Source organism: Scomber japonicus, chromosome 19, assembly GCF_027409825.1.
Source record: "Scomber japonicus isolate fScoJap1 chromosome 19, fScoJap1.pri, whole genome shotgun sequence".
Classification (NCBI taxonomy): Eukaryota; Metazoa; Chordata; class Actinopteri; order Scombriformes; family Scombridae; genus Scomber; species Scomber japonicus.
This window is the reverse complement of record NC_070596.1, coordinates 27,363,126-27,373,050: the sequence shown is the minus strand read 5'-3', so window position 1 is coordinate 27,373,050 and position 9,925 is coordinate 27,363,126.

Below are 9,925 nucleotides of genomic sequence, written 5' to 3'. Positions count from 1 at the left end.
ACCATGAAAACAGGGAGCGTGAAGGTAACTGAGTCCATACATCCACACACACACACACACACACACACACACACACACACACACACACACACACAGAAACATTTAGCCAACCACTCACTCACACACATACACACACACACACACACACACACACACACACACACACCAACTGTTCGCTGGTTAATCTGCATGAATATTTATCACTGCTTCACTGGGACACTAGCTAAGATGCAATAATTGAGTTGGAGTGGCCATAACCACCGTTTCCACTGGGACCAATAAAGATGTTACACGACCAGCTGTGGGCTTCCTCACACAGACCTGCAGCGTCGGACTTAATGGCTTCACAAAGTCTGTGTGTTAAAAGTTGTGGGAGGCGGCGATGGAGGTGCTTTAAATTCTGTTAACACTCCTGCTGTCCTCAGGTGAAGGAAGAACAAGAGGAAGGGATGAGGAAGGAAGGAAGGAAGATAGGAAGGAAGGAAGGAAGGAAGGAAGGAAGGAAGGAAGGAAGGAAGGGAAGGGAAGGAAAGAAGGAAGGAAGGAAGGAAGGGAAGAAGGAAGGGAGGAAGGAAGGAAAAGAGGACAGAAAGGAGGAAGGAAGGGAGGAAGATGGAAGGAAAGGAGGGAGGGAGGGAGGGAGGGAGGAAGGAAGGAAGGAAAGGAAGGAAGGGAAAGAAGGAAGGGAAGAAGGAAGGAAAAGAGGACAGAAAGGAGGAAGGAACGGAGGAAGATGGAAGGAAAGGAAGGAAGGAAGAAGGAAAAGAGGGAGGGGGAAGGATGGGAGGAAGGGAGGAAGGAAAAGAGGGAGGAGGAAGGAAGGGAGGAAAGAAAGAAGGAAGGGAGGATGGACGGAGGAAAGAAGGAACAGTCAAAACAGACCCGGGAGGACGACAGGAAGGTAAAAAAAAAGAAGAAGTTTTGCTTGACTTAAAATCCTCGTTCATCAAGCCCAGAGAAGAGTTAGTGTGAGTCTCTCCATTGATGTCTAAGTGGTATATCTACTATATGCAGGGTCATCGGTGCCACGGCTGGCATCTCGTGTTGAAGGACCGCACGATTTATCTGGAGCCAAACAGATGAGGCGTCTCCGTCTGTCTGCAGAGAGAAAGCTGAGCTGTGCTACATTAACACAGTCCATTAACCAGGTTCAGTGTTCAGTGTTCAGCATCCAGCATCCAGCCGACACAACACAGCTACAGCAGTGAGTATTACAATCACTTTACTGGTTCCTCTCTCATTATAACATGTCGGCAGGGATTAGGTGTAATTTGAACAAAAACAACCAATAAAAGACAATGTTTGGTCATTTCATTTCATACTCAGTGTTACTAGTTACTGGGAAAAACTGTGTAATTAAAATGTTGATGATTATAAAAAGGAGGTTATAGCTGAAGTTACACCTTTAAGATTTTACTCAGGAGGGTTTTTTCCTCATTTTTTAATATTTAACATGTTACTGAATACATATATTACTGTTTTTAATTCTTTGAAATCAATATGTTTTATTATATTTAGTAAATAAATCATGATGTGGGCTTAATTGGAGTCACAGTACCAATTAAACTCACTTTATTCATCAAATATCTTTATTTTATATTCCAAAATCTTAAAAAAAATCAAACATTTACCCTAACAGCTAAACTTAGATCTTAGGAAGGACGGGAGGAAGGAAGGAAGGAAAGAAGGACGGAAGGAAGGAAGAAAGGAAAGAAGGAAGGAAGGACAGATGGAAGGAAGGAAGGAAAGAAGGAAGGAAGGACAGATGGAAGGAAGGAAGGAAGGACAGATGGAAGGAAGAAAGGAAAGAAGGAAGGAAGGACAGATGGAGGGAAGGAAGGACAGATGGAGGGAACATTTACCCTAACAGCTGAAAACATTGGTATCTCATAAATCCATGCATTTAGAAAGTTCAAAATATCGCAAGGTCCCACACAGCACCTCTAGAGATCTGTGCGTGATTGCTCAATATTTCTACGATGTTTCCAGCTTCAGCAGTAGCAGCAGAGTAAAAGCCATCAGGTAAGTGTTATTTTAATAAACTCCTGGTGTACTTACAAACTTTCCAATGCATGGATTTATGAGTAAAGACCCTATTTGTACTACTGTAGAAGTTTGATAACAATCCAGGCATTATTAGTGGGGTCATTTACCAGATACACTGGTGGTCCCGTTAGCGCCTGTGCTAAGCTATTCGGCTGATGGCTCTAACTCCACTAATTTGCGACCAAATGGGAAAAAAAGGACTGAGGCACTGATTAGATAGACCTCATGGTGCATATGACACTAGGTCGAAATTACTCCGAACCATCGCTTTAAGCTTGAGCTAACCTGCACAAACACAGAAAACTAAGCAACTTTTCTAGGAATGAACTCAGTCTCCATCTCTCCTTAACACATCCGTGGTTTCTACCTGTCAGATATCAGCCTGTGCTCTTCTCCTCTTCTGTTCGTTTGCTCTTCTTCTCTATCTGAGCTGCAACTGATAATTACAGCAGATAAAAACAAGTGATGGTTTACTTTCTATTTCGGTCAGGGCCACAGCATCAAAGTGAGTGTGTTATAAGTGGAAGTCGAGACATGACGGTCAATGTAAAGAGTCAGCTGACACATCTTTCTCTTATCTGAGGACTTCTCTTCACCGCAGCTGTTCAAACACCTGATCTCTGATATCAAACCTCCTCCGAGCTTCCACATACAAACAAAACCACAACAGTTGTTTCTGCTCCAGGTGTGTGTGTGTGTGTGTGTTTTATTTTATCACGTCTGAACTCCGTTGGGATAACCCGAGTGGCACTTCAACGCGTGAACACTTAACCTTGGCAGACTCGGAGTTTCATACAGATTGAATTACTCTGAGCCGACTGCTCTACATTAAAGCCACACACACACACACACACACACACACACACACACACACACACACACGCACACACAGGAGTAATCCTAGTTAACCCTCAACACACAAGGTTTATTCCCTCGGTGACCAAAAAAGCAATTCCCTCTTTTTCTCTTTCTCTTTTACTTTATCTGTGCAGCCAGACCTCGAGTCACTCCCTCGACCCTTTCATGTACTCGAATACCATCTATGGAGAAATCTACCTCTCTCTTATGCTACACACACACACACACACAGACACACACATTTAAACACACTCTCACTGCAGCACTTACAATAAAATATATGCATAGTGTGTGGAGGACAAGCAGCCTTCTGATCCTGTTAACTGCGGTTTGGTTTCTCTCACGTCCGGTAATTAGGCTGTCACTCAACCAGCTGTTTCTGTGTGTGTGTGTGTGTGTGTGCGCGTGCAGTGGGCCAGCTGATCATTTGATTGCCTCTGTGACCTTTGACCCCCAGGGGAGTGTAGTAGATACCTGCAGGGAGAGGAGTGTGTGAGGGTCAACGTGGAGCAGATAGAGACGGTTGAAGCAGCAGAGAGAGAAACAAGAGAAACTCAGGTTGATATAAAAGCTCTCTGCTCATTAGAAGCTCTGCAGACTCTCTGAGACCTTTAAGCTCTAATGCAGGGGGGTCAAACATGAGGCCCGTGGGCCAGAACCGGCCCGCGGAGGGGTCCAATCCGGCCCACTTTCCTTCATGTCTTCTTTTCCTTTCTTCTACCGCTTTCCTTCCTCCCTTCCTTCCATCTATCCTTCGTGTCTTCTTTTTCCTTCCTTCCCTCTTTTCTTCCCTCCTTCCTTCCTTCCATCTATCCTTCTTGTCTTCTTTTCCTTCCTTCCTTCCCTCATTCCCTCATCATCTATCCTTCCTGTTTTCTTTCCCTGCTTCTGTCCGTCCTTCCTTCCTCCCTTTCTTGCCTCCTTCTGTCCATCCTTCCTGTCTTCTTTTCTTTCCTTCCTTCCCTTCCTTCATGTTTACTTTTTTCCCTTCCTTCCTTCCTTCCCTCATTCCTTCCATCTATCCTTCCCATCTTCTTTCCCTCCATCTGTCCTTCCTTCCTTCCATCCATCCTTCCTGTCTACTTTTCCTTCCTTCCTTCCTTCCCTCATTCCTTCCATCTATCCTTCCCATCTTCTTTCCCTCCATCTGTCCTTCCTTCCTTCCATCCATCCTTCCTTCCTTCCTTCCTTCCTTCCTTCCATCCTCTCATCCCTCCTTCCTTCCATCTTTTTAATGATCCGGCCCACATCAGATCATATTTGACTGTATTTCGGCCCCTGAATGAAAATGAGTTTGACTTCCTGTTCTAAACCAGAAACTCTTAAGAGCGATGTTAAAGCTTTGTTTCATTTGCTCTGGTTTGGATCAGTTCGTAAACTTGGTGTGAAAGATTCAAGTGAACCTGAACGCATCACTTCAGTCAGCAGGATGCGATTTGCTGGGAGGGATGGTGGGATTTCCCCCCTCCCGGTCTTTATATTCCTGCCTCTGCTGAGTTATTTTTATCCCCGCTGGGTACAAAAGTTCATCCCACTCACACTGATTTATTCTGCTTCACCCATCCACTGTATAAAATATCTTCAATAAAAAATAGGCAATTAAAATAAAAAACGTAAGTGAAGGGCTGAAACGTGAGAAGAATCATTACTGCTAAATAATGATAAAATGAAGAATGGACTTTCACTTTCATTATCAGTGTGATAATAGAGATGACAAGGCTACATGATGACAGTAAATGGACCAGGGGTTGCCTCCTTTCCTAAAGTAGGACCCGCTTTAAATAGAACCGAAACCCGACCCACTGCCTAATTAAAATCATCAACTACATCGGATACTTTTTCCAACTCTTCAGGATTCATTTCAACGACTGCAGCGGAGAGTTCTGGGAGGACGCGGAAGTGACTTAGAGCTGCATTCTATCAAAAGGCCACCAGGGGGCGACCGTCTCTATACAAGTCAATGGAGAATTCACCAACTTCTCACTTGATTTCTAACCTCAGTAAACGTTTTCAAAATGTGTTTATGGTCTCAATCGCTAGTTTAAAGCCTTCTTCAATGCAGTATGATGTTCATTTGGGACATTTTGGCCTCCCTGATTTTATATGTGATGATAAAGCAGGGTATGCATTAGGGCGGGGCTACGTCCTGATTGACAGCCCTCGCAACCATAGCAACCTCCCCGCTCCACCCATGGCCCCGCCTCATGCCCATATAAGTGGAATCCGTGTTTTTATTTTTCCCAGCATGCACCTGAAATTTTCAAGATGGCGCTGCCTAGATTCGAAACTATTGGCTTCCGAGCAGCAGTCCACAAACCAATGGGTGACATCACGGATGTTACGTCCATTTCTTCTATACAGTCTATGCTCCCTACACAAAGGCAGCGTCTCTGGTTCAAATCCAGCCAGAGATTTCCTGTCAGCCTCTCTGCCACCTGCTGTACTTACTAATAAAGGCAAAAACTCATCTTTCTTTCTTTCTCAAATCTTTAAAAAAGTAACTTAAGCATTGCATTTTAGACCCAAAACCAGACATTGTACACCATATCCACAATAAACTCCGACTGAACTCGTAAGCACATCTTTTTCTCTCCATCTAGACTAAAACTGCATTTTCCTGAGTGTGTACGAAGACAACGGAGCATGTTGACGAAGCATATGTCGGCATTAGTGCTGCATTTTTATCGTTTGCATTTAATTGAAAGAGGAAGTAGTAGAAACACGACAACAAAGGCAGATGGCTTCATGTGAGTGTTCTCCTCTTTATCGTCTACTTTAATAGTTTATTCAGAATTTAAACTTATCTATCTGCCACTTCTTCCTCTCGATGACATCGTCGTGATCTGCTCACAATAAACTAAATGTCAAGAAGCTGCTGCGAAAAACAGGAATTATATACTGTTTCTACTTTGAGAGTTTTTTTTTTATGTGGTTGACTTGCTCGTCTGTCCTCCATACCCGTACCCTGCAGGAGGTCAATTACCCCCCTCTTAGGCGTTTTAATGTGGATGGAGGTATTTGAGTCTCCTGCTGTGAATGCATGATGCCTCTGCAAAAACAGTGCGTGGAGGATTTAGCCAGCTTAATAGTGCTTAGTGCTTATTTATTTGTTTTCAATGTAATCTTGTTTTTCTTCTCATCTTTCTTAAATCTTGCTCCATCCCTACCTTTACACCTAAGCTCCATCCATATTGAGCAGGAGCAGGGTCAAAGCCGCCCTCCCTTCTCTCATGGCGGTGCACAGTCTTAATTAGAGCCAAATCATCCAGGGAAGGATGAGGAAGAGGTGGAGGATAGGAGAGAGAGCGAGCAAAGCACCAAGCACCAAGACCAGTGATTACTCAGAGGGAGGGAGGGGGCGAAGGGAGGGGGGGGGGGTGCCACGCATACAGTTCCCACTCACCGAATCAGGGCCGAGGAGAGAGCACCCTCCTAATGATTCCCTACAAAGCTAATTAGACCCTCTCTCTGTTTCAAATCCTGCCTGATCAAGCTCGCAGGTTGTGATAATTCATAGAGAAGAAGCTGCCTGGTGCCGAGCGTTCAGTCATTAATCTGCCGTGCCTTTTGCTCCTTTTTAACATTCCTGTTATCTAATAAGAGCACATTCTCGTTCCCTACCAGATACAGATAAACTGATTTTATGTAGCTGCCGTCCCACTGCGTGCATGTACATATGTGTATTATTCTCCAGTGTAATTGATTCATTGACAGCTCGTTTATTCAGCCTGACTAATCCAATTAAAGGATTAACAGCAGATGTTGGAGTGGAGGGAAATGTAAAGGGTATTAATGCAGAGATGTACTCCTCTCTTTGACCTTTTTGATGAACTCTGAATGCAGCAATCATACCTTAGAAAAGTCGCTGAGTGATTACAGCACATGCTATATACATGCAACGTCCCTGGTTCAAGTCTGGAAAAGGACCTTGTTGCATGTCATTACCCATTTCTCTCTTTCCTCTTGTTTCCTGTCGACTTCCTGCTCCAATAAAGGCAGAAAGGCCCCCGATAACAAAGATGCAGCACGCCTGTCGATATTTGGATTATTCCACAAGTTGTTTTCAGCCTTTTCAAATTAAAACCAGAAAAGCAAATGTGAAAGAAACACTACCATAGTTTAAATTCCAACAACTGTCCTGCACTTTTTTTGGTATAAATAAGTAGGCCTGCCACAATAACTTAATTATCAGCATCATCATGTCTCTATATGGACTTATTGTATGATACATGGTCATGACCTTTGACCTCAGTATTGCCACACTAGCATCACATTAGCAGCTAAGAGGCTATTCATGTCACATTGTCTTAAAGAGCCAGGAGCTAAAACAGCTTGTTAATGGACATAGGCTGAACTGAGCGGCTGCATAAATTCAACTTTCATCAGCTCATTGTCGTCTTGGTCGCTAAGGTGGTTGCTAAGGCGGTTGCTAAGGTGTCTCCACTCTCATATCTCAGATGTGATTCAGCTCCAATATGTGCGGATGTGATTTGCGAAGTTGAACATTTTGCATTAAAGAAGGAGAAAAAGAAGTGAAATCCTGCTACTATAATTACTTTATGTAGAAGCCGGCCAATCAGAGAATGGGCTCATTGGGAGGGGCGGGTCTTAAAGAGACAGGAGCCAAAACGGTCTGTTAATAGACATAGGCTGAACTGAGCGGCTGCATAAATTCAACTTTCATCAGCTCATTGTCGTCTTGGTCACTAAGGTGGTTGCTAAGGCGGTTGCTAAGGTGTTTCCACTCTCATATCTCAGATGTGAATTGCGAAGTTGAACATTTTGGTTTAATCAGAGCAGAGTGGGCTCATCAGTAAGGGGCGGGGCTTAAAGAGACAGGAGCTAAAACGGCCTGTTAATAGACAGAGGCTGAACTGAGCGGCTGCATAAAGGACCAGTAGAAGATAAATAAGGTGATTTTAACTGGAATTTAAAGCAAATATATTCCAGTAGAGCCTCAGAGTGTCAATATATTCTTTAAAATAAGCATGAAACATCGTCTTCAACACAACAAAAAAAAAAAATGGAGGTTTCTTAAAACGAGTCAGCTGTAAGCTTTAAAAAGTCACCTTGAGATGGAGCTGATGGAAACCTATTCGTGTTAACTTAAGCAGCTAAGAAAGCTACAGCTAATAAAACCGGATCAGTCTTCATTTCATCCAATAAAAATGAGCAGCATGAGACTCGGGAGGAGAAATGTGTTTGTGCTGCGTGGAGGGGCCGACGGGTTTCAATTACAAACACATTTAATAGTAAATTGTAGACTGACTGTATTCTGTTAATGCAACAGTAACAAAGGGGGGCGGTGGTCTTAGGAAACAGTCGGTTCCCCTTCCTCCCTCTCTCTCTCTCTATCCTTTCTTCTTCTTCTCTCTCTCCTCTTAACTTATCCTCTCTCTCTCTCTCCCTCTCTTCCCTTCTCTCTCTCCCTCTCTGTCTCTCTATCGCTCTATGTATATCTATCTCTCCCCTTCCCTCTCTCTCTCCTTTCTTCTTCCTCTCTCTCTCTCTCTCCTTTCTTCTTCCTCTCTCTCTCTCTCTCTCTCTCTCTCTATCCTTTCATTCTTCTCTCTCTCTCTCTCCTTTCATTCTTCTTCTCTCTCTCTCCTTTCATTCTTCTTCTCTCTCTCTCTCCTTTCATTCTTCTTTCTCTCTCTCTATCCTTTCATTCTTCTTCCTCTCTCTCTCTCTCCTTTCATTCTTCTTCCTCTCTCTCTCTCTCCTTTCATTCTTCTCTCTCTCTCCTTTCATTCTTCTCTCTCTCTCTTTCATTCTTCTTTCTCTCTCTCTCTCTTTTCATTCTTCTCTCTCTCTCACTCTCCTCTCTCTCTCTCTCTCTCTCTCCTTTCTTCTTCCTCTCATTCTTCTTCCTCTCATTCTTTTTCCTCTCTCTCTATCCTTTCATTCTCTCTCTCCTTTCATTCTTCTTCTCTCTCTCTCTCTCTCTCCCTCTCTCTCTCTCTCTCTTCCCCCCCACCCTTCTCTCTCTCTCTCTCTCTCTCTCCCCCCTTCTCTCCCTCTCCCTCTCTCCCTCACACACACACACATACAGTTTATATTCATGCCTGCGTGCACAACAGCCCAGAGAGTGATGACAGGCTTCTTTGGCACTTTAATGAGAGAATGTGACATGTTATGGGTGTGAGTCTGAGGTAGACCTGGTTACTGAGGGTTTTAATGGCATTTAAAAAGGTGCCAAAACCTTTACTGGGCTGTCAAGCTCGCACAGTTTCTCACATAATGCTGCCTGGGCTGGAGTCAATTCTCTGAGCATTCTTTTGAAGATATTTTCTCTCTTCTGACATTTGACTTTTCCCCTCTCTTCTTCTTCTTTTCTTTCTCATTTCTTTCTTTCTCTTCCTCGCCTCTGTGTTTCTTTCAAGACCTTTCTGAAACTCTGAACACAAGCTCATTTTAAATTGTCATGGGAATCTGTGAAGGCTGTGAATGTATTAGTCAGTTCTCTCTTCATGATTAATCTAAGGTGATAAACTCTGCTCCTCTCACTCATGATTTACTCTCATTGCTTTATTTCCTCTCAGTGTTTCCCCTCCTCTAAGAAAGACGTTTGACGATCAATATTTCGACCTTCTGCTTTTACTTTTAGTGTTTTAAGAATGAGGAATCACCAGAGATGCACTTTACTGACAACTTTTAATTCTAATATCTGTACTTTCTCCTCCTTATATTGTCAAAACAGGCTCATTACTTACTTGTTTCAACCTCAGTGACTTTATAAAAAGAAGACGTCTCGTGCAGATAAAGCAGGAATATGACAGCAGCAGTAAGACTCCTGATATATGAACACAAGCTGTGCACAATTTACAGAGTTTTAGTCGATTATAACATCAGTCTGTGACAGTGAGTGACTTAGTGAGGTGCGATTACCACGATTAAAAGAATTAACGCGTTACACTCTGCCTTTACTTTCACAATTAACATGTTAACACTGACAGCCCTAATATTTATATTATGTGTTAAAGGAAGAAGGAAGGAAGGAAGAAGGAAGGGAAGGAGGGAG